Below are 25,320 nucleotides of genomic sequence, written 5' to 3' on the forward strand. Positions count from 1 at the left end.
GGCACCTAGGTGCAGTGCACTTCAAAATATTGGACTCGATCAGAAATCTACATGAGAGGTGGGAAGAAGAGAAAGTGTAAGTTGAATGTACATCTGGAATGAGAAGCGATTGAATTCAATTAAGATAATACTTCTTCCTTGTGTCTCTTGTTGCATACAAGGACACGGATTTACATGTCATTTTCTTCATCTACCTGTTGAGTACAGTAGAATAGGGCCCAGAGACATCCTATTATGCAGCTAATACGGTACCCAGACAAGGGATTCATATCTTAGTCAATGAACTCTTTTATTTAACAAACCTTCACTCACATGATCTATTCTTCGGCTGTTTTAATACCTTTGGCATGTTCGTGAGAGCTTTTGAATGGGAGGTTGTGGATCATCTCTTCAACAAAGTGGGTATCAGACCGCAGTGTGATATTGAGAGGGGCTATTGGAATAATATGGTCAAAGCCCCAACTGTGAGTGCCCGTATGAGGAGGAAAAGGGAACTTGATACCTGTAGACGTATGGATGGGAGAGAAGCCTTGTGGGCAGAGGAAAAAGCTACCACATTGGCTGATCATGAAGAAGAAAAGAAGGCTGCTGGCAGCAAACAGTCTGCCAGGTATGCTGCAGGGGCGGTCTGTAGGCTTTCAGAAGGGCAGCCTTGTGGACTGCTGCATAGGCTAGCATGCAGGGCTGTTAAAGGCCATGGAATAGGGCGGGACTGTAAGCTGGTGCAAGCCCTCAAATGGGCAGGTAAATCCGCCAGCAAAGGGGCCTTTGGGCGCCCAACCAAGACCTGGTCGGCCTGGTCATGTCAGCCAAATTAGAGTTAGTCGGCAGCAGTCAGAGGGTGCTGGCTGACAGTTGGCCAGCCTCTGCTCAGTTGCCCATTGTGAGGGCCAGTTGCCCATTTTAGAGGTATAAAAGCCCTCCCTTGGGGAGGCATTTTGCAATCTCCAGTGTGCAAACCGACAGTGGTTGGAGAGCAATGGTGAGGGAATCCAGCCAAGGGAAGTCATCTAGGGCACTCCAGTATGCAGTTGGTTGGAGAGCAATTAGTAGTGCATAGGACAGTCAGCAGGGGAGCCTTAGGAGGCATGTGGCAGAAGCGAGAGTTCCACTGCAGTTGGTGCAGCATACTCAGCCTGTGGTGGTACCTCAGCTGAAATTTGCTGCAGGTGTTGGCAGTGGTGAGGGAATCCAGCCAAGGGAAGTCATCTAGGGCACTCCAGTATGCAGTTGGTTGGAGAGCAATTAGGAATGCATAGGACAGTCAGCAGGGAAGCCTTTGGAGGCATGTAGCAGTGGCAAGAGTTCCACTGCAGTTGGTGCAGCATACTCAGCCTGTGGTGGTGCCTTATCTCAGCTGAAATTTGCTGCAGGTGTTGGTACACTTTTGGGGCATGTTTTGTACTTGATCTATGTATCTATACATGGTGTTTTGGCTGTACTTCTGGCTGTGCATTCTTCAGATCTATAAAGTGTTCTTATCTACTTGTGTGCGTATGTGTGAACCGAGATAGGTGGTGTGTAGTATTATGGCAATTTCTTCCTCATTGGTGCTTTGTGGTCAAAGGGTTTGTTTGATGCAAGGTCATTGTTCTGATTGTTGCAACATAGTGGTGACCTCACCCCACCTGTGAGCCCCCATATGAGGAGGACATGGGCGAGGGTGACATACAGTATAGGGAGGGATGACGTGGAGAAATCCTTCTTATATTCATTTTAGGGCAACTACGTGGGCCACCCTTGTCAGCTTCATTGGCTGACTGTATGCCTTATTTCAGGCTGGCATAAGGCCTGGTAGCAGCCAGCCAAGAGTGAAACACCCATTACAGGTTAGCCACAACTAAACTATTGGCATAGTGTGCGCATCTTTTGTTAAATGAAATGTTGAAAATGCGCATTGACTCATTGTGTGTGAGCTGCCCTGCCTTCACCTCTCTGTGACCTGCAATCATCAAAGATCATCAGGTGTCAGAACAAAAATGTAGGGACATACGTGGTGTAGGCTAGCAGGTCACCACGAACCATAGATCCTCGCAAGGATTGCCCCAAAGCTAGAGGTTAGGCTATCCCGGACAAGTGAACTCCGAGGTAAGGCTATGTGTTCCGTACCCTGCAGCCTCATACTGGAATGCAGATGTTGACCGTGCTATTGTGTTGGAGCCTGGCAGCAAGAGGCTTCGTATCGTCTCTCTAAGGTGGAATTGGAGGAGGTAGAACAGCAGGTAAAGGAGTTGCTTGAGAAAATTTCCATACCATGCAGCCCCATATTGCATGGCAGATGTTGACCATGCTATCGTCTTGGAGCCTGGCAGCAAGCCCATTAATAAGGCTTTGTATCGTCTCTCTAAGGTGGAACTGGAGGAGGTAGGAAAGCAGGCAAAGGAGTTGCTTGAGAAAACTTCATGTCTCATTGTACTTCTCCTTTTGGCTCGTCTCTCTAAGGTGGAATGGGAGGAGGTAGCATTGAGAAAAACTTCATGTCTCATTGTACTTCTCCTTTTTCCTTGCCTGTAAATCCGGTGAAAAAGAAATATGGGTCACATCGCATGTGCATTGATTATGGAGATGCCAACAATCCCACAATAAGAAACATATTTGTGGCCAGAAAAGTAATTTGTTTTATATTCACAAAAGATTGATACAGTATAGTTCTGTACAGTGTCACGGGGACGTGATTTCTATATGCAAATTAACCCGTGGATACTAAAAGCCCCTATGATTTGATGTTAGAAGTGGGTCTTATCCCGGGGTGCACCTACTAGGCCCAAGGGTTAGGCCAAGGCAAGTAAAAAAGGGGCAGGCATTCCAAGGTATAGTACTGACTGTGCAGATTCCCTTCACGCATCCCAAGGTGCCTTTATTGCTGTATGGGCTGTATAGATCATATTGGCATGCCATTTGAGGCTGCTTACTGCCCCCCGAGGTTGATTTCTGTCTGTACGGTCTGCTAGCATGCATTTGGAGGCATTTTTGTAGGCTGTACGGGGCTGTACGGCCGTTTTCCCCTGCTTGTGACCCCGTTGGTTGCAGATTTTACTCTCTCTTTCTCTCTCTCTCTCTCTCTCTCTCACGCATTCCGAGGCTCTTTGCTGGGGCTGTACAGCCCTGCTCTACTACCCGTGATCATATTCCACGCTTCTAGGCTGGAATAGAACACCTGGGAGCTGGATAGATGCCATCTGGAGCAGGCTCGAGCTCATTTGCTACTGTTCCACGACTCTCTCGTTTGAAGTGGTTGGGGGCCTGGATAGAGGATAGTGTTGGAAATAGGAGGATAGCATCTCTCACACCTCTCACTCCGATCTCAGCTCATACAAGACTTAGAAACCCCAGATAGATGATCATACATATATTATGAAAGCTTTTGTTTTTGGTTTTCATAAAAGTTTTTGTTTACCTCTTTTTTCTTCTCTTTCATTCTCTTTTATTTTCTGTGTAGATTTTTGATCTTTAGAACAGCAAAAAATCTAAATTTGTATGATTGGACTTATTCTAGTCTTACAAAGGTATATATATACTATGAAAGCTCGCTGGAACAGCACATGAGAAAGAGAGGCAAAACTCAGACTATATTCTTCCATAGAGTGTGGGATAAACGAGCTCCAGATGAGCACAAAGAGGCCAGCAAAGATGCTGTCCAAAACTGCTGAGTGTTGCTGAGAACTCTTCCCTCAAAGAATGCTGCCTGTGAGTGTAGGCTTCGGTTCAGTGGATGAGGAAAGAAGGGGGGATAGGACCCCCTTTTATAGCCCAGGGACTGGGGCAGGTAAACCGACCAGAAGGGGCCGACTCAGCCCCTTTAGCCAACCTGGGCAGCATCCCTATGGGGGGCTCTGCAGTCGGCTGTTTGGCTGACCAACCAGGCCCAAGTATGGGCCTGTATAAGGCCCTGCTGTAGGGCCTTTGCTGCCCTACAGCCAGCCTTGAACCAGGCCCCTTTGGAGTCCCTAGTGGAGGCCCCTTCAGGATATATGGTGCCTACCCTGCCTCCTACTATCTACTGCCCCTTTGTCCCCTCAGTTGGGGGCTCACAAGTGGGGTCAGTGATTTCTAACAGATAAGTGTGAGGTGAGAGATGGCCTCTCTTCAACGGACAGCGGGTACAGTCGTTTTGACCTTCATTTGGATTCCATTTGTCATTTTTGAAGCTTGTTGTTGCTCTTTTGTTGTTCGAAGTTATCTCTTGGTCATTCAGGCTGTGGATAGACACCCAGACACAGAGAGTGCCTAGATTGGTGCTAGAGGGACAGTGTTATGGATTTTTTCCTGCCTTGAGGTCACTTGTGCAGTATGGGATTTGTGGTGTTGTGTCACGGGGACGTGAAAAGTGATGTAAAGTATCTTTGTAACTCAACCCACGCTTAATCAGGGTCAATCGTGGTTAAGTCTAGTAATGGTTTGGCCATGAGGGGAAGTGCACACTTCCTAGAAGTTCCTAGTGGCAAAGTCTAGGTGCACCACTAGGTCCTAGGGGCAAGGCAAAGGCTATAGAGAGGGGTTCAAAAGTTGGGCCCAAGGACAACCAATGTTGTCCTTGGTCAGGTGGGTTAGAGCTCTAATGAAGGGCCAAGCATCATGCATACATGTGCATGCCCTTCTACCACCTACCATCTCTCTCGCCTCACCCTTCTGGCTCTTCCAGCTGATTTTGCTGCTAAGTACCTGCATTTGAGGCTCCCAGCTCCTGCACTCACTCGAAGCAGCCTAGGTGCTGGTACGCATCCCAAAGCAGGCTGTAGGGAGCCTTTGCAGGCCGTACAGCCGTATAGGTTCGTACGGATTGTACGGACTTGGGGCACGCTACTCGAGAAGTAGTATGAATACTTGGCACACATTTTGAGGAGTCTTTGGCACGCTTTTTCGAAGGTTGGCACGCTTGATAGATATAATCCCTGGTAGCAGCCCTCCTAACCGACCTTCTTACAGGGTCAGTGCAGCCCAGCAAGAGGAAATCGTGAACCAGGTCAAGGATCTGTTGGAGAAGGGGCTGATTCAGCCCAGCTCTTCACCCTACTGCTCACCCGTTCTTTTGGTCCAGAAGAAAAATGGATCCTGGCGGATGTGCATTGACTGCAGAGCTCTCAATAAAATTACGATTAAGAACAAATTCCCTATACCTGGGGTCTGACATGTTCAGCCACATTGATATGAAGAAAGGTTATCGCTAGATCAGAATTCAGCTAGAGGATGTCTACAAAACAGCATTTCGTACCACATTCAGTTTGTACGAGTTTCTTGTCATGCCACTTGGGTTGATATGAAGAAAGGTTATCGCTAGATCAGAATTCAGCTAGAGGATGTCTACAAAACAGCATTTCGTACCACATTCAGTTTGTACAAGTTTCTTGTCATGCCACTTGGGTTAACCAATGCACCTGCCACCTTCAACAGAATGATGGACGTGATTTTAAGAGAACACAGCCTTTAATGGCACTTTCTTTGATGACATCATTGTGTTCTCTCAGGATGAGGCTGAACATAAGAAGCACCTGGCAATTGTTCTTGAGGAGCTACGGAAGCATAAGTTGCTTCTTGTCAATGCCAAGAAAAGTGAATTTTTCATGCATGAGATCCATTTTCTTGGGCACATTGTTTCCAAGGATGGAGTTAGGATGCATCTCCTTTATGCTTTACAGAAGAAAGGGGTCACTTTCAGATGGTAGTCCACTGTGCTTGTCCACCGGATGACGGCCATCTCTGAAGACCATTGTATATGATCAGATCATGTACTGCTTCCATCTTAAGTATGTGCCGCCCATACCTTGTCGCGTGTGGAGCATTTGCTGAGTGTCTCACTATCCCCAGCTCTGCTGCATCTAACTCTGGTACTATGAGGGAATCGGATGCAAAGTCAAGTAGTCCCACCTAGTTGTCCCTTGTGCGTGCATTGAAGTTACCAAGGGAGGGGGTGTCACTTTGTCTAGAGAACTCTGTGATATCATCATGTATACTCTCATACGGGCTGTTCCCCTCTGTGGCAACCTCACATGCATAGGATGATGTATCTTGAGGAAAGTAGCACACCGCAATGAAGATCGGTCGTGCCTCTGGTAGCTGAACTCTAATCCACATGTGCCGTGCATGTTCCTCTTTCCTAACCACTGAAAGGAATGGCCTGAGAGCTGATTTGAAGAGGACAGCCACATCCCCAGAGCCTCGTACTCCACTATCCTTCCTCAGCTCCCTCCTATGGGCAGACTCCCATGTGTATCCTGTCACGGTGGGCAGCCCTCTCTCTGGACTCTCATGTGTCTTGGTATAGAAAACTATGTCCCTGTCAGTGTGTGTCTATAGGATACTTCCTGGGTCAGACCAGAGGGTGCCATTGCAGTTCCAAACTGCCATTTTCAAACCTCCTTGTGCTCTCTTCTCCTGGGTGTGACACCGTCATGTGCTGTCTATTTCTCCTTCTTCTCTTCCTTCCCTTTCTCCCCTGTCTGCTCTCTTTTGATAATCACTTTTCCATCCCTGTAGGCAGCCCATTTACCTGTGTCTCTTGCTGCCATAACCCGAACCATTCCCTCTCTCCGATGTTCCTGCTGCAGCAGTCTGAGGTCATCATCCAAGTATATTCTGGTCCCCTTCAAGGTTGTCCTCATGCTCATGAGGGTAGACCTGTCCACAGTTATTCGGAGTTTCATTACAAGGGGTCTTGTTGGGGCCTCAACTTTACCAACCCTCCATGCTGTCTCGCATGTGAGGTTGACTCCCATTTTGGTAAACAAAATCTTGGCATCGGACATGGGGGTGTCTCCAACTGTTAAGCCTTTGACTAAGACATTTAAAGCCTTTTAACCACATTCTTCCATTCTAGCATATCTGCATTCCCTTTAGTGATTTGCTGTTTGAACTCAGCATGCTTCCCTTGTATGGTAGTCTGTAAGGCTGCCATCTCCTTCTTGAGCTTCTCATTCTCAGATTTCGACTCTTCCTTTGCCTTGCACGTCCCTTCCGGTGTCCTTTGCATTTCCCTCAGCTGCTGTAATTCTGTCCCCATGGCTTGCATTTTGTCATGGAGGCTGGTCTTTTCAGCTTCCCATGTTTCTTTCTCCTTCTCCCATTCCTCTTTCTTACTTTTCTCCTTCCTCCATTCCTCTTGCATACGTCCTCCTTGTTTCTTGATTTCATTCAATGTTTTCTCAATGTGTGTGTGTGTGTGTGTGTGTGTGTGTGACAAAGAGAGAGAGAGACAGAGAGAGAGAGAGGTCCTCGGGAGGCCTCACGGGCCTATGGGACAAAACACACACCAAAAAGATAAACACCAACATCAGTTATAGACTGAGAGTCTCTAGGGAGTGTGTATAGCACTCACAAAGTTAATGTAGGTTAACTACAATGTACCACAAAAGATGATCGGCTTGCATTACATCAGTTTACGATTCAGAGTCTTTAGGTTTGGATTTGAAATTTCTGATTAGTGCTTTTCCATCTCTGTAAACAGCCATTTTCCTTCCTTTCGAGCATCCTTTACTTTAGTCAATTCAGTACCTTCAGTTTGAGTTGAGTTGGGGTGAGCTCCTCCGCTATCCATATTTTAGTAATTTTCAATTTATTGGTTTGCTTGAGAATCCTGCTTCTTTTCTATTATGACCAAACTACATGCTCAACCAAGACCGCTAATTAGACGAATCCAAATTCACAGGTGAAGGCACGAAAGCTCGTCACACACTCTACGTAAGAAGTACGGGCATGGTGAATACCAAAGCCCACAATTCCCTAGATGGATCTAGTATGCCACATGTCTACATTTTAGGGTACCTCTTAAATGCATCATTTACCCCTCTCTTGGGATATCATTGAAATCATCTGCCCCTTGGCACCTTTAATGCATTTAGACCCCTTAGCCTTAGATCCACCTAGTCTTGTGCCATGTCACGCTCACCTAGGACCTTGACCTTATTCCTTTTTGATCATTTACGTGAAGCCCAGACAAATATAATACAAACATTGATCCTTTAAAGGAAAAGGTCGACTGACCCTTTCGAGGTCATGTTGCCTCAACTTGAGCGTAACATTCCTTCCCTCTTCAGGCATCAACGTCCTCGATGATAAAGTCTGGGAACACTCTCCGTAACTGGTATACGGATTTCCAGGTAGCTTTTGATAGAGGTAAACCATGCTATGCAACCAACACCGTGGGTATCTTCCGATTGCGTACTTGCATTGGTCCTCGGTCCAGGATTCTTGTTGGTTTGCATCCTGCATTATTTTCTATCTCCTGAAACAAAACAACACCCTTGATTAGTGAGTCACTTGTATGCAAAAATTTCTTTAAACGAGAAACATGAAACACTGGGTGCACTTTACAATCCTATGGTTATTCTAATTTATAGGCCACCTTGCCTATTCTTTTTAGAATTAACCACGGGCCACAATATCGGGGTGATAACTTAGCACACTCTCCTGCAGTCAAAGACTTAGAGTGCGAAGGAACTCTGAGAAAAACTTTTTCTCCTTAGATTGTCTAACGGATCTGTTTTCATTCGCATACGCCTTAGCTCTATCCATAGCTTGGCGGATGTTAGCTCTCGTAAGTGCTAGCATCTCCCGCATCTGAACCACAAAGTTCGCGGCACTAGGCACTTTCTGAGGTACTCCAACTGTTGTTGGATTCGCTGGTCAATAACCATAGTTTAGCTCAAACGGACTGAACCCTGTAAAGGAATGTTTTTGATCATTGTAGGTAAATTCTAACAGTGGCAACCACTTGTCCCATGTATGTTGCCTCAATGACACATATGCTCTAAGCATATCCTCAAAAATTTGGTTGATTCTTTTTGTCTGAGCATCCGTTTCTGGATGATCCCCACTACTCATTTCCAACTCAGTCATTAGCGTCTCAAACACTGCAGTCTAAAAATGACTTGTGAAATGAAAATTTTCTCCACACAATAGTCCAAATACAATAAATTAACTAATTAATATAATAGCTAGGCAGACACTAGCAACCCATAAAGATAAAGAGCACACAAAGAAATTCAAGAGAAACTAGACTGCTACCACACCCCCCTCCAAACAAAGCTAAGATAGTAGAAAAATATTGACTCTCTTGGAAGGCCAACGAGAAAGAGAACCTCTTAATAAGGGTGTAAAATATTTCCCAAATTGAGGAATTCTCCTTATCTATTTACCGTTCCTTCCACTTTACACCACCTCATAACTTATAACCTTATCCTCTCATTCTCTATTCTCCACCACTTGCTTTCTCACTTCCTCTTCTAATGTTGACACTTAGGAGTGCATGAGTGAGTGAGTGAGTGGTGTTTTGGCTAAACATGTGAGGGGCGAATGAGCTATGAGTTTTTGGATTTGGGGATGAGGACCCCAATCCAAATACTTATATATGTACCCACACAATTGGAGTGTGCGGTGTGGCTCCAGTAGTAATTGTAGCATGTGGACACATTACCAAGTAGGAAGATGATCCTCCAAACTACTTCACCATGGGGGAGGAGTGGAAGTGAGAGTAGCCCTCCTAGGCTCGACCGTATGAACCCTGGTTTCAGGCTCCATTGGAGATTTACCTTTCTCTTCTCGAGATGGTCTAACAGACATACTATGAACCATTTTCCTGAGCTCGGATTGCCCTACATTTGCTTGTAACTGTTGCGCTAAAATCTGTTGCAAGGCATCCTCCAATAAGGCAATTCTACCAGATAGTGTATGGCTTGCTTGTGGGGTCGGCCGGACTCCCGACTCTACGGGATTCACCCTAGAAGCTTCTTCTTCTACTTCCATTTAGGTCGATGGGTGTTTTAAAAATAAATAAATAAAACACCGCCTAAAACTGTATTTACAAACTGCTTTTCAATCTCATAACCACAAAAGGTGTCTTAACCGGAGTAATTATCAACTGAAAATAAGTGAGAACCAAGATGAATATCTTTTCCCTATAGTAGGAAATATCTGCAATCTCAAATAACTCAAACCCCGAGGGCAAATAAACTAGCATATACCCCAACAAAACTTAAAAGGCATAGAAAGCTCCCTGGTCATATTTCTGCTGCATGAAGAGATCAACTTGTCCCTGCCTTGTGACCACGAACATGCGGGGCTGCCTACCCTTTCCTCCACACTCACCGGACCATTAACCAAAGCACTTCGACCAAGGGATGGATGATGTGGCTTTCTTTCAATACAAACATTCAGACGGTCGCCTCGCTTCCGAGATCTCCTTCACCCAATCTCTGTGAGTATCTGTTCTGGACGCTACATGCAAAGTAACCATGTCGTAGCAGCAAACACAACGCCCAGCTCTACGTACTCAGATGACCATCCGCTCCTTTTTGAGCAGCCAACCAATCTAGCTGTTTGAACTACACTGGATCAGAGATCGTGGTGATATACTTTCTTTGGCTTGGATAGAAGGACTTGAGCATAGGTCAACAGCAATAAATCTGTGTGCACCAACATTTCCTTATAGCCGAGTGAAGTGACGTTAAATTGTTGCGCCTTTTTACGAGCTCTCGTAACGCCAAAGCTTTCACGAACAACAGAGTCAAAGGTTCGTATCGACCCATCAACGATTGTAGTCACCCGTCCAATGACAAACCAGGAGCAAAGTAAATTCCTTTGACAAATGGGTTAAGCAATGAGCGCTTGTGAACCAATTACAGCCCATGTGATGGCGTTATGCAATTACTGACATCGGGACTTCGTTGAACATTAGACCATGCGTAGACTTTGTGTAGAACCCAACCAGCTGCGCTCTCTAACTGAGAAAGATCCCTAGGTCACTCCACTTGCTTGCGTACACAACGTAATAGGAGTCTTCTCCTTGGGATTTGCACCACATCAAATAGGAATCCGAATTTCCTCCTCTAAGGCTAACGCGACGTGAGCACAGAGGGAATTCTATCTAGACTCGACGTTTACCAAAAGTCATGTGCTCTACGTCCGTCGACTTTTGCATCGACAGAACCGTTTTCATACCATCAGCTCAGAGGAGCTTGTTGACGATCTACACCCACACAACAAATCAAGGCTGATCCTTGTCCAACAAATCAAGGCTGAAAGCTTCTCCAAGTCCAACACAACTCGCTCGACCTTCGGCTCTGATACCAAAATATTACGACCAAACTACATGCTCAACCAAGACCGCTAAGTGGATGAATCCAAATTCACAGGTGAAGGCACGATGAATAACCACCCAACCATTCTCTGGTTCGCAAGCTCGTCACACACTCTACATAAGAAGTACCTGCATGCTGAATACCAAAGCCCACAATTCCCTAGATGGATCTAGTATGCCACATGTCTACATTTTAGGGTACCTCCTAAATGCATCATTTACCCCTCTCTTGGGATATCATTGAAATCATTTGCCCCTTGGCACCTTTAATGCATTTAGACCGCTTAGCCTTAGATCCACCTAGTCTTGTGCCATGTCACCCTCACCCAGGACCTTGACCTTGATTCCCTTTGATCAATCACGTGAAGCCCAAACAAATATAATACAAACATTGATCCTTTAAAGGAAAAGGTCGACTGACCCTTCCGAGGTCATGTTGCCTCAACTTGAGCGTAACATTTTCATCTTGTCCTGGAAGCATACTTTGGCTTGTGAAGACAACTATTACATCTTCAGTTTTCCACTCTATTTGTGGGATTCTTTCCATGATATTTTCCAGCTTTTCCTTTTGACTTCCTTGAAACCAGCCCTCTAGTAACCCTCTTTTCCTGTTCTCATATTCCGATGTGTTGACTTAAGTTTGCAATGTTGCTGTAATTTACTGATTGGAGCTGAGTTGTAACGAAGTCCTGGACTTTAGGCACCATGTGTGGTGTGGGTGCTGCTGTATTGTGTATATGCAATACTTTGCGAATGATTTCCTGTTTTTCTTGCCCATCACATGGTTTTTTTTTCCTCTCTAGAGCTGCAAGTCTGAGCTTGAGCTCACGGATTTCCTGCTGTAAGTAGTAAATATGTTCTTGTGGGTCTTTCATGCTTACCATTCTCGTTTGCTGTAGATAATTCTTTGCATACAGGGAAGGCGTCTTTGCAAACAGATAGGGGGAGAAGCGAAGGGAGGGCTGTGATGGAGCTGGGGTATGAAGCTTTTGGAGTTGGGGTGAAGGTCTTCACCTTAGGGAAAGCCATGGGAGTCTTGGCCTGTCCATCCATGGTGGCCTGTGATGTTTTCTGGATACCCCTCTGCTGTAACTATTAGAGTGAGAGAGAGAATATGATATGATTCTATTAAAGTCCGTGTGAGACCCTCAGGATGTATGGGATTGGCAATCACTATTATTAATAGTGATCCCTTACATCTAGTGAAAGTAAATATTACAAAACTTGCTACGTAGTGAGTACATGTTGAGCTAGCTTGTGCGCTAGCCCTAGCAATGTTCTAAGACTTCTTTTATGTAGCTCCCTTGTAAGCTCTATACTTTAGGAGTATGCTGCTCATTTTCTACCTCCCCCATGGGGCAGTTTTTTTAGATGCTTTCTTCTCTTGGGATTCTGGGTCTTGCTCTAGGGAATAGGCGGCTTCCCCTCATATAGAAGCCCCCATCCAATGGTACGGTCCCCCCCTTAAAATATTCAGATCACCTCATCCATCTTGTGTGTGAGGAAGGCCTCTTAGGACATGTCAGTTGTCGTGAAATTCGTAGTGCCTCGTGTGTCATCAGATAGCCCAAGGCTCACTCACACTTGATGTGGCATCTCATCTCTCTGCACTCGTCATCATACCAAGGATTTCGAGGCATTGTCCCAATTGGGGTATATATGCTGCAGATCGGGTCATGGGGAAGGATCTAGTAGTTGCATCTTGTATCACTTAGACAACGGTGTCCAAAGCACGTGTGACTTTGCATCATCTCCAAGTAGATCTGAGATTTCACGAGCTAAGTGGCTTACGTAGATTGATTCGAGAGCATGGTCAAAATGGATCTCGACATGGGCGGGTGTGGGGGGGCCTCTCCCTGTGGCTGGCATGGTAGCCCAGATGCTAAAAGCCAGGTATATGAGTGATCAGCACCGAGCGGGGGGAAGGCACAGTAAAGTCGTGTATCCGTGGTGCAAAGGCCAAGGGACCCATAAGTTAATCCACTGTACTTGTCCCTCCACCATGTGGGAAAGAAGCAAGCGTGCTAGATGACGTCCATCTCTAGAGGCCGCTATAAATAATCAAGCAGAGCAGAGGTCACCCGTTACCTTGTAACATGTGGTGCATCTATTGAGTGTCTCACTATCCCGAGCTCTGTTGGATCTAGTTCCGGTACTATGAGAGAGTCAAATTCAAAATCTAGCAAGCCCACCTCCCTGCATTGAAGTCATCGAGAAGGAGGATGTCTGAGAACTCCGTGATTTCATCATATATCGTCTCATATGGGCTGTGTCCCTCTTTAGTGATCTCATGTGCATAGGATGATGTATCTAGGGGGAAGTAGCACACCGAAACGAAGATCGGTCGTGACTCAAAAAGTCGGACTTCTATCCACATTTGTCGTGTCGTGCATGCTCCTCTCTCTGTACCACATATATGAATGGTCTCAGGTGTGATCTGAAAAGGACAGCTACATGTAACACGCAGAGACTTGCTGTGCGGAAATAGATGAATCTAACTTAAGCATGAGAGACACATGAGATTTACCTAACTATAGTACACAGCTTTATTTATACATGGTTGCCAAATCGGCTGAAACCAGCCTCAACAACGTAAAGGGTGGTAGGATCCACTTAAATATAGCATACACAGTAAATAGACAAGTAAATATGCACCACATAACAAATCACAGGGGAGCCAGAGCGCTCCTACTCAGAAACAAGACACCGATTGGCCCCAAACGTTGGCGTCCCTTGCGGTATTTATTTAACATTCATTTGAAGCCAAGCGGCTGATTACAGAGGTCTCTGGGAAGCTGCACCACATGCAAACCAACGCCCACAGACTCCTTATTCAGCCCACCCTGTAATTCCCTGCTCAACTACAAACGGTGAACATCATCCAATCACTAGACAATCCTATATCATCAGCCAACCAAAGTATGCAACAGAGACCCCAATAGCATCCACTGTTTGAACCACTCTTGCAATCGCACATCCAAGTGCCTAACCAGCCAAACATGGCTGAACAACTGCAAGACAAAGCCTTCAACAGCTGAACTCTGGTGCAATCAAACAACCAAACACTTCCTAGCGAGTTTCTTCAATCTATAGCCTCCCTGGCCACTGCCCAACATCATAAATCAACCCTTCTTCACGAGGAAAGAAACCCAAATGCAATAACTAGCCGCCAACCAATCATGAAACGGCAAAAACAGGCAAAGACAAGCCTTCTTCTACCCGGAATCCACAAAAGAAAGGTCACCCTAGCTGGAAAACCCTAGATCTTGTGGAGATAAGCTGATTCCGCCTTGGCACAGCCTAGAAGCAGCCTAGAATAAAACACCCACGCCTGGAAAGATATCAAAACCAGCCACAACACCCAGAAAGCTCCAGAAAATCAGGTCTAAATCTCTTGCAAAGCTTGAAAGCCTGAAAAAAAAAGCAAGTCGCAATTCACCGAGAGCAGCTTTGTTAGGTCTAGAACTCTTGGAACAGCCCTAGAACCAATTGCAGGCACCTGGAACAGCTTGGAAGAGCCCAAAAGCAAATCGCAAACTGGAATAGACACCCTGGCAGAAATCACCACCTGCAACATATTCGTGATTTGCTTTGGCAGGCCTTGGATCACCTGGAACTGGCCCCTAGGTAAAAACGAATATTCCTGGTAGGCTCTGGAGCAATTGAAACTGGCCCGTGGGTAAAAACGAATTTCCTTGGCAGGCCCTGGATCACCTGAAATTGGCCCCTGGGTAAAAACGAATTTCCCTGGTTGGCTCTGGAACACCTGAAATTGGCCCTTGGATAAAAACGAATTTCCCGGGCAGGCTCTGGAACACCTGAAATTGGCCCCTGGGTAAAAGCGAATTTCCCTGGCAGGCTTTGGAACACCTGAAATTGATGATCTGGCTCCCCTGGAAGTGATTTGGCCAACTGCATCCAAAAGAAGGGCTCCCTCCCGCTTGTAAAGCCCGACAAGCCTTCTTCTACCCAGAATTTACAGAAGAAAGGTCACCCTGGCTGGAAACCTAGATCCTGCGGAGATAAGTTGATTCTACCTTGGCACAGCCCAGAAGCAGCTTAGAATAGAAAACCCACGCCTGGAAAGATACCAAAACCAGCCACAACACCCAGAAAGCTCCAGAAAATCATGTCTAAATCTCTTGCAGAGCTTGAAAGCTTGAAAAAAAAACAAGTTGTAGTTCACCCGGAGCAGCTTGGTTAGGTCCAGAACTCCTGGAACAGCCCTAGAACCAATTGCAGGCACTTGGAACAGCCTGGAAGAGCCCAAAAGCAAATCGTAAACCGGAATAGACACCTTGGCAGAAATCGCCGCCTTCAAAAGACTCCTGGACCAATTGCGATTTGCTCTGGCGAACCCTGGATCAGCTGGAACTGGCCCCTGGGTGAAAATGAATTTCCTTGGCAAGCTGTGGAACACCTGAAACTGGCCCTTGGGTAAAAACGAATTTCCCTGGAAGGCTCTAGAACACCTGAAACTGGCCCTTGGGTAAATACGAATTTCCCTGGCAAGGTCTGGAACACCTGAAACCGATGATCTGGCTCCTCTGGAGCTGATTTGGCCAATTGCATCCAAAAGAAGGGCTTCCTCCCCTTTTAAAGCCATAGGCTCCAAAAGACAGTGTTTTTTAATTGCACCACTCTTTTGGCCCCTAAGCAGTTTTTTAATTGCACCACTCTTTTGGCTCCCCTGTTGCACACTTTGGCCCTAGGAATTAATTGCCTAGTTATTGGGCGCACATTCACTATTTACAAGGGCCCACTAGGAATTTTAATTCCCCAAGTCTCGCCCCATGGCCGGACCCTCGCGTCCCAGAGGCTCAAGGCAGTCATGCACAAATTACGGGAGTCGCAAATCAAAAGTCCCAAAATTTCACGTCCTCATGACATCGGCATACAAAACTATGCTGAGACCACTCCCCTAACTACGACATGCATGAGATGGAACTATGCAACTGAAATAGGACACCCAATCCTTGTACATATGCTGGTTGGAAGCGCTGCTGGAGGCTAGGAGTTGAGTCCGGAACTGAGGAAGGTTGAGTGTGTCAAAAGGGGGGCTGAAGGCCCCTTATATAGGGTTGGGAACCAGCCAACCTTGGACCAGCACAACCGATTGGCTGGTTGGTTTTGGCCAAGCTGCTGGCCCTTGCCTATAAAACCAGGCCCTTTTGGGCCATTTCAGAAAAGCTAGCCAGCCAGTTGTCAGTGCCACCTGGGCTTGACCATGGTGCATGTGACATTCCTGGCTTCTGAACTTGTTGCTAGGTGGATACCTTGCGACGCTTTGCCCTGGCAACCCGAATTGCTCTGGCGTGGCTTGTGACTTTGGGAACTGGGAACGGACCCCCATAGCTCGTGCCTAACTCATCCCTGGACTAGGGCTCACAACGGGATCACGGCGTACGACAAATGGGTTTGACTATGTGTCACCATGCTTCCTAGTGTAGGGGTTCATGTGACATTCCCTCATGCTTAAAATTCTGGATGATGATAGTTGTTGAGGGATTGAGTGAATCTGCAAAGCAAATATGATCGTGCTGACGACCAATTGTTGCTCGAAACTTGACTGTCCTCCCAAAGAACTGAGCAATAAAACCTCCTGAGAACCGGTAGTACTGTGAAGATTGGAAGCTGAACGGCTGAGGCCAGTCATTCCACTACGCTACTACTGCAAACTCTTGATCCTTGGATGGTATGACACTTTGATAGGCTGCTGTCCTCGTGACCGGCTGAAGACTGACTGGGCTACTGATGTGGAGGCATTGCACTCTGGGAGTCCAATGGCATGAAACTGGATACCAACTGTTGGCATGCATTCTCCCCACTGCTAAAGATCCACCGACATAGAAATGCTAGTGCTACTACAGGAACTGCTTGGGTGATGAGAAAGCTATTGAGGCTAGACAACCAAAATTGAAAACATGGGAACTCCATAATACTCACATGCACTCCTGAAAAGTGTGGAACTGCTGTCTCTTTGAGAAACTCTGAGAGAGAGGGAACTGTGGCTGTCTCTCCAAGGAGCTGAGTGGCGACTGGCACTGTAGAAGCACCCCTCCAAGGAGAAGCCTGTACTGGATGTTCTCCGAGGAGCTGCTGGGCAGAAAAACTGTGAGATGTCCAGAACTGCTGAGAACACCTCATCTACCATGAATGACTGGTATGCCTCTCAAAAGAAATGAGAGATCTTCTGGCATAGCTTCTTCCTGATGGGATATTGGGACTAAGCATGTCTCCCTGAGGTATTAAGGATTTACTAAGGTTGCTAAGCACACCTCTGATGAATTGACTGAATTGCTGTCATCACCAAGGGAATTGCCGGTGTAGACACTGGTCACTATTATTGCTGGTGGCTCGCGATCTGGTGGAGAGGACTCTGTATGACTAACCCCTTGAAGTGTAGGACACAATAATGGGAAGGCCTTGTCAACCTCTTTACTTACTGGTACTGCAACTCCTGCTTCCCTAAAGTGTTGAGGAAGGGGAGTTGTGGAGGGAACTGCATGACTATTCTCACGAACTGCCGAGGAATCATCAACCTCCGTACTGGTGATAGCTATACTTGTGACTTTAGTTATGAGGGTACTCCCTTTTGCGAGGTCATGAGGGTACTCCCTTGTGCGAGGTCTGACACTAGTCTGACAAACTCATGAGACGCTCTCTCCCGCTGAGCATCACGCCAGTGGGGATTGGAAACTGAGCTCCTTAGTCCTAAACACTCATGATGAGAAGGTGAAATGGGAGTCATGCCGACTAAAGAGGCCAACTAAGCTGCAAGGGCGAAAGCCCCATAGGAACTGACCGAAGCTAATGAAGAGGCCTGATGGATGGAAGACCCATCACACCTATTTTTGACTACCTTTTGATTAGCCTTCTCCTTTAGTGCTAGCCTTCGTCATGGCTGAGTCTGCCCTTCACCTCCGGAGTGCCGACAGAAACTCAGTACGAAGACTTTGTATAAATGGATGCTCAAGTATGTGTGGGTGTGTGGATTTGTATGTGTGAGAGCATATATTAATACTATGGTCTACACCCACTATTGGGCATTGTTGACGTTAGTGGGGATGTCATAGTAGCTAGTCCCTGCTATGCATGATGGAGTTTATGGTTTTCAACCTTGTGAGTGACTATCATGAGATTGAAACTACACTATGTTGTGTTTTTAGAGGACGAGTTTGGGAATGTTCCTGGATTCATCTAGGTATATACACCTATTTGCTGCATCTGGGGTGTCCCCTTGGGTGGAATCCCCAAGAGAACTAACTATGGGGGATAGACAACTCCTTCGAGCGATGGATCCAAGAGGCTCATCTATGGCAAATGCTGATGTGTCTCCAAGGGTGGAAGACCCATCCCTCATAGCTGTGAAAATCGTCTGTTCCCCTGCTAAAGCTGATCCAGCTGGCTGAGTTTCCGGAGTGGAAGACCTAGAGGAACTAACTGGACATGATAGAGCTGCTCGACGAGTAAAAGACCCATCCGACGTAACTGCATGAACTGACTGATCCTCTCAGCTGGAAACTCCAAGAGAAGAGGCTGCTGAAGCTGGATGATCCCCGTTGGTGGTAGACCCAAGAGTCTCATCATTGTTAGAATTATAGATATAATTCAGCAGTGACCAATGTAATATAATAAGCTAGTTAGGGGTACTTTTCCCTCTTTAAGAGGTTTTTCCCCCTAACCGCAGTTAGTTCAATAACTATGGTTAGTGACTACTAAGGTTTTATCACTAGGACAAAACCTTATCTTTCTCTCATTGTGTCGTACTCTCACACTCTTCTATTGCAACTAAGCTTTCAGCTTCCAAGCTTCCAGCTCTCACTCTCTCTTGCTCTCTGTCACTCACCCTCTCCTCACATTTGGTATCAGAGCAGGTTCAAGAGCTCCGTGCTCCTTGCTCCCTTCAGCTCCTACTCTTGGCCTCCAGCTCCAGCTACAGCCTTCATCATCTCGTCCGTACAGTCTGTACGACTGTACGGAATCCCCCGTACAGCGCCGTACAGATTCGTCGTACAGATTCGCTGTACAGCTCGTCTGTTTGACTGTACCTGCGCCGTTACTTCCGTACTTGCTGCACCAGATGGTACGCACCGTACCGTACCTTTCGTACTTACCGTACCAGCCGTACCTTCCGTAGATCTGCGTGCAGTTCTTCAGTACCACACGTGTGGCAACAACCTGTTCATCTGTACAATCTGTACTTGCAGATCTGTATCTGCAGATTTGCACGGGGTTTCCTTCATCTGCAGGTGTTCTTTGGCAGGCACATCTTGCAGAAAACCATAGTTTGGCTCAGTCTTTTGGGAGTACATTTGGGGCATTTTGTATGTTGCAGACATTGCAATCATTGTGTAGTTTCGGAGCTACATCTGGAGCGAAAATTGCAGATTTTGTCTAAAATTTGGGGCTTTTGCAGACAGATCTACAGATCTAGTCTGAAATTTGGGGCTTTTGTTCAGAAATTGCAGATTTGGGGCTTTTAGTAATTTTGCCCCTTTCTGGTTGCAATTTTAAGCCACAAATTGGGGCTTTTGTGTTGGGAGAGCATTTTTTTGGAGTATTCAGTTCATACTGCCTTTCTTGGAGTGTTTGAAGCACTTTTGGCAGATTTTGGAGAGTTTTTTTGATGCTTGGACAGATTTTTGACAGTGCAAGTACAGAAATACGTGGGATATTTTGGAAAGCATGTATGCAGCTCGGAATGATGCAAGGGTATCTTTCTTGAAAAGAGAGTTGAGTAATACACATATGGAAGAGGGTGACTCCATGTCAGTCCACCTCACAAAGCTACAGGATCTCAGAGAGCAATTGTTAAACATAGATGAAATTATTCCTGATTCAGAGATGATTACAACCACTCTAAATTCTCTTCCTGAGTCTTATCTCAGCTTTCACACTTCGCTGAACTTATCATTGAGGGGGGGTGCAAATCCTCTCACTTTTCATGAGTTGATAGGACTTCTGCTTCAGGAAGAGCAGACCAGGAAAAATTTGGCTTCACGTGCAGGTGAACAAGCCATGCTCTTAAAATTTAAATAAAAAACAAAGAGACAGGCAAAGACATCAGTAAATCAGCCTTCCAGTAGGCCAGGACAGCCTTCACAAAAGGCTAAAAATGATGCAAGTAAGCCCAAGAAGAAGGGTTTTTGTCACTATTGCAAAAGCCAGGTCATCACATAGCAGAATGCAGGAAAAGGCTTGCAAAGGAAAAGAAAAACAGCTCAGGTATGGCTGTTTCGGATTCAGCTCCTCATGCATCTGACAGTGGGGATGCTGCAGCCAAATTTGTTGGACAGGATTATGCCTTTTTATCTTGCATTTCAGATTCTAGGTTGGCTGTTCCAGATGCTCGGGATAGTACAGCCTCTTGCAGTGATGATACATATGCATTTTTGACTTGTAGCTATGACTCTTCTACAGGTGCATCTGCTTTCAGTGTTAATGAAACACTGAACACATGGTATTTTGACAGCGGTGCATCCAAGCATATCACTTCTAGGAAGTGTCTTTTTACTTCCTTGCATCCACCTCCCGTTGGTAAGAAAGTCACTTGTGCCAACAACTCATCATATTCAGTACGTGGCACAGGAGAGGTTGAGCTCACTGCCATTGATGGCTCAATTTTCAGACTTTCAGATGTCTTATATGTGCCTGGCATAACCAAAAATCTCCTTTCAGTGTCCACTCTTAACAGAGGGGGATTTCAGGTCATCTTTGAGGATGACAAATGTGCTGTCCCAGACAGGGAAGCTGACTATGCCTCAAGGTTATCTGGTACTCTGTTGCGTGGGCTTTTTCAGTTTGATATTTTTGAGAAAAGAGCAGCCCATGCTCTTGCAGTTTCTACCCCTACAGCTGCCATGCAAAATGCATAATTATGGCATGCCAGATATGGCCACATGCATTACAATAGCTTGATGACACTTCAGAAGTTTTCAATGGTTGATGCATTGCCACCTCTTGAGATACCTCCTCCACATGCTTGTGAAGGGTGCATTTTAGGTAAGATGCACAGATTCCCCTTCAAGAAGGATGGTTTAGTTAAAGCTATCCGCAGATTACAGCTTATACACAGTGATGTCTGTGGTCCCATGAGGACTCCATCGTTGGGGGGTCATCTCTACTTTGTTACATTTATTGATGACTACAATTTTACTTGGGTTTAAGGGCTGAAAAAGAAATCTGAAGTGTTCACAGTGTTTAAACACTTTTCAGCCATGGTTGAAAATGAAACCGGACTCAAGATACAGACATTGCGCACGGATAGAGGTGGGGAATACCTATATGCAGAATTTAATGCTTTTCTCAAAGGCAAGGGTATTGTGCATCAGCTCACAGTCAGGCTGACCCCTCAGCAAAATGGCAAAGCTGAGAGGAAAAATAGAACCCTCATGGAGATGGACAGATGCATGCTGAAAAGCAAACACATGCCTCATAAATTCTGGCTAGAGGGTTTGATGTGTGCCAATTACATTTTGAATCGGGCTCCCACTAAGGCTTTAAAAACAAAAACTCCTTATGAGGTCTGGAATGACAGGAAGCCTTCAGTGGATCACTTCCGAGTTTTTGGATGCCTTGCTTATGCACATGTGCCAGTCGAATTCAGGCACAAATTGTCAGATAAAGCCATCAAATGCATATTTGTTGGATAGAGTGCAGAAAGCAAGGGGTACCGTCTCTACAATCCTGCTACACGCAAAATCATAGTAAGTAGAGATGTGATATTTTCTGAAAATTCAGCTCACACTCAGGCTGAATTTCAAATGCCTTCGTCTTCAGAGGATGTCTTTGAGGGGTTGCTACCCATTGCCTTGGGTTCCCCTGCTGATTTTTCTGATGCAAATCAGAATTTACAGCAACCTCCAGATGCTTCCGTTCCGCCACAGGATGTCTTGCCCCCTCCACAGGCAGTGGAACAGGTGGTGCAGCAAGAAATTGCAGACATACATGCAGCAAAAACAGTCCCAAACTGGCTGTTACAGATTCTCAGGGAGAGTAAACTTGATGCTCCGTTATCTGGCAGGACTTGCAGTGCAGCAAGGCACATGGAAGGTGCTAATTCAGTGGAATCAGCATATGCAGGTACTCTCCTTGATGAGGAGGAGCCTGCCACATTCGAAGAGGCAAAGGATAATGTGCATTGGATGAATGCAATGCACGATGAGTTGCAGTCCATTGCAAAAAATCAGACTTGGGATGTTGTGGACTTGCCACAGGGTAAACATGCCATTGGCACACGATGGGTTTTCAAGGTCAAACGGAAGCCAGATGGCTCCATTGACAGATATAAGGCAAGGCTGGTTGCTAAAAAATATGCTCAGAAAAAGGGCATAGATTATGAGGAGACATTCGCTCCTACATCCCGGATGATCACCATCCGATCAGTTATTGCAATGGCTGCACATTTTGAGTGGAATGTTCATCAGTTGGACATAAAAACAGACTTCTTAAATGGGGACTTGCTGGAAGAGGTGTATGTCAAACAACCTCCAGGCTTTGAAATTACAGCAAATACACTTTAAGTATGCAGGCTTAACAAAGCTTTATATGGGCTGAAACAGGCCCCTCGTGCATGGTATGCCAAGATACATGCCTTTTTGACCAGCAAGGGGCTGCACAATAGTCCTACTGAGAGCACCCTCTACATCAAGATGGATGGGAGGGAAATATTAGTCATCCTTCTTTATGTCGATGACTTACTGCTCATAGGGTCCAATGAAGAAAAAATTGCAGATTTCAAAGCTGATTTGCAGACCAACTTTGACATGTCAGATTTGGGGCTGCTTCACTTTTATTTGGGGATCCAGTTCTCTCATGAGAGACGTGGCACTGTTATGTCTCAGTCCAAGTATGTTCAGAAACTCTTGGACAGATTTAACATGCATGAGTGTAAGCCCATAGCCACTCCTATGGAGCCAGGGCTGAAACTCACAATGCATGATGCAGGAGAATCAGTTGATGCCACACTTTACAGTCAGGCTGTTGGATGCCTCATATATCTCTGCAACACTAGACCTGATATTCAATTTGCAATATCTCAGGTGAGCAGGTACATGCACAGCTCAAAAACTATGCATTGGCAGGCAGTTAAGCGCATCTTCCGTTATTTGCAGGGCACAAAGTCTTTTGGCTTACTATTTCCCAGGGGGGTGACTTGCAGATGCATGACTATAGTGATTCAGATTGGGCTGGTGATTATGACACTAGGCAGTCCACTAGTGGCAATTGTTTCTCTTTGGGTAAATCTTGCATTTCCTGGCTGAGCAAGAAACAATCTACAGTGGCTACCTCATCATGTGAAGCTGAGTACAGGGCAGCTTTCACAGCAACAGTTGAATGTGTCTGGCTGCGACGTCTATTTGCTGATCTTCATCTGTCTTTGGAGGGTTCTTCTCCAATTCTCACTGATAGTCAGAGTGCCATTGCAGTGCCAAAGAATCCAGTGTTTCATGCTCGCACGAAGCACATTGAGGTTCACTATCACTACGTCAGAGAGAAGTTGCATGCAAGAGAGATCAGTATGATCTTTGTGTCCACACATGACAACGTTGCAGATATTTTCACCAAAGCACTACCACGTGAAAAGTTTGAGGCATTTCGCAGTGCCCTGAACTTATATCCGTTTGGTGATTGATTAGCCTTATACATGACATTGGCACTGCAGGGGGGTGTTAGAATTATAGATATAATTCAGCAGTGACCAATGTAATATAATAAGCTAGTTAGGGGCACTTTTCCCTCTTTAAGAGGTTTTTTCCCCCTAACCGCAGTTAGTTCACTAACTATGGTTAGTGACTACTAAGGTTTTGTCACTAGGACAAAACCTTATCTTTCTCTCATTGTGTCGTACTCTCACACTCTTCTATTGCAACTAAGCTTTCAGCTTCCAAGCTTCCAGCTCTCACTCTCTCTTGTTCTCTCTCACTCACCCTCTCCTCACAATCATTTGGGCGTGCGGAATGAGCTAAGCTCGCCCCAGGGATGGAAGACCCCTGAGAGCACGCTATGGAAATGGCTGCACTACCCCCATGCGTGGAAAACCCTGAGGCTTTGCATGTAGCGACTGTGGAAATTGAATAACCCCCTCGATTGGTAGACCCAAGGGAAACTTTTTTTATTAATATCTCACATTAACTATTACTCTCTTTAATGCATACAAACTTCCATTGATAGTTTGAGATCATTTCACCTAAAGGCACAAGCAGATACTAAACCACAAATTTGAAGTCAACTTATACCACTAGATAGAAGCAACATCTAAATTTTTTGTAGCAAAATTGATTCATATTTATGTAGTGCATATTCCAAATGTGGTATAACTAAGAGGCAGGTAAGGTGAAGATGCCTAACGACCCAAAACCCAGTAGGATACTACGATCTACAAATGTAGCGAGCTAGTGAGTCTCGCAATATCTTCGGATTACTCCATTGGCACCATGCGAGTGGCATGCGCTCCTGCAAAATTGTCCACTGAACTGTGCTTGGAGATGGAAGACTCCAGTGCAGATGAACGACTTCCTGCTGATGCATGGTCTGTGGGTATTGCGGATGAGGAGAGGAACTGTGAGCAGGCCATGAGAAATCGTTGGTGCTGTACAAGCATTTGCTCTCAACTACGACATGTGGGTGCTGTGGAAATAGGACACCCAATCTTCGCGCATATGCTGGCTGGAAGTGCTGCTGGAGGTTGGGAGCTTTTGAGGAAGGCTGAGTGAGTGAAAAGGGGGGACTGAAGGCCCCTTATATAGGGCTGGGAACCAGCCAACCTTGGGCCAGCACAAACGACTGGCTGGCCGGTTTTGGCCGACCAGGCTGCTGGCCCTTGCCTATAAAACCAGGCCCTTTTGGGCCATTTCAGGAAAGCTAGGCAGCCATTTGTCACTGCCACCTGGGCTTGACCCTGCTGCATGTGACACTACACTCCAGAGCCCCGTATCCCACTCTCTCCCCTCATCTCCCTCCTATGGGCTGACTCCCATGTATGTCCCATCACTGTGGGCAGCCCTCTTTGGGCTCTCATGCGTCTCGGCATAGAAGATCATGTCTATGTCGGTGTATGTCTCCAAGAAATCCCCTTGATCAGACCAAAGGGTACCATTGCAATTCCACATCGCCATTTTCAGCCCCCTTTGTGCACTCATCCCATGGGCCCGACACTATCATAATTCCTCATCTTCCTTCTCGCCCCTGTCTACTCTCCGGGATAATCACTTTACCATCCCTGTAGGTAGCCCGTTTTCCTGCTT

General features: G+C 46.0%; 1 protein-coding gene across 1 annotated transcript in view; it reads left to right on the forward strand.

Annotated features, from left to right (window-relative positions):
• Window positions 1–25,320, forward strand: part of EXO84B (exocyst complex component 84B) — a 134,606-nt gene that overhangs the window by 1,071 nt on the left and 108,215 nt on the right. The window lies entirely within an intron of this gene.

This window comes from Dipteris shenzhenensis, chromosome 14 (assembly GCF_047967505.1).
Source record: "Dipteris shenzhenensis isolate YYH24624 ecotype China chromosome 14, Dip_SZ_1.0, whole genome shotgun sequence".
In the NCBI taxonomy this organism is placed as follows: domain Eukaryota; kingdom Viridiplantae; phylum Streptophyta; class Polypodiopsida; order Gleicheniales; family Dipteridaceae; genus Dipteris; species Dipteris shenzhenensis.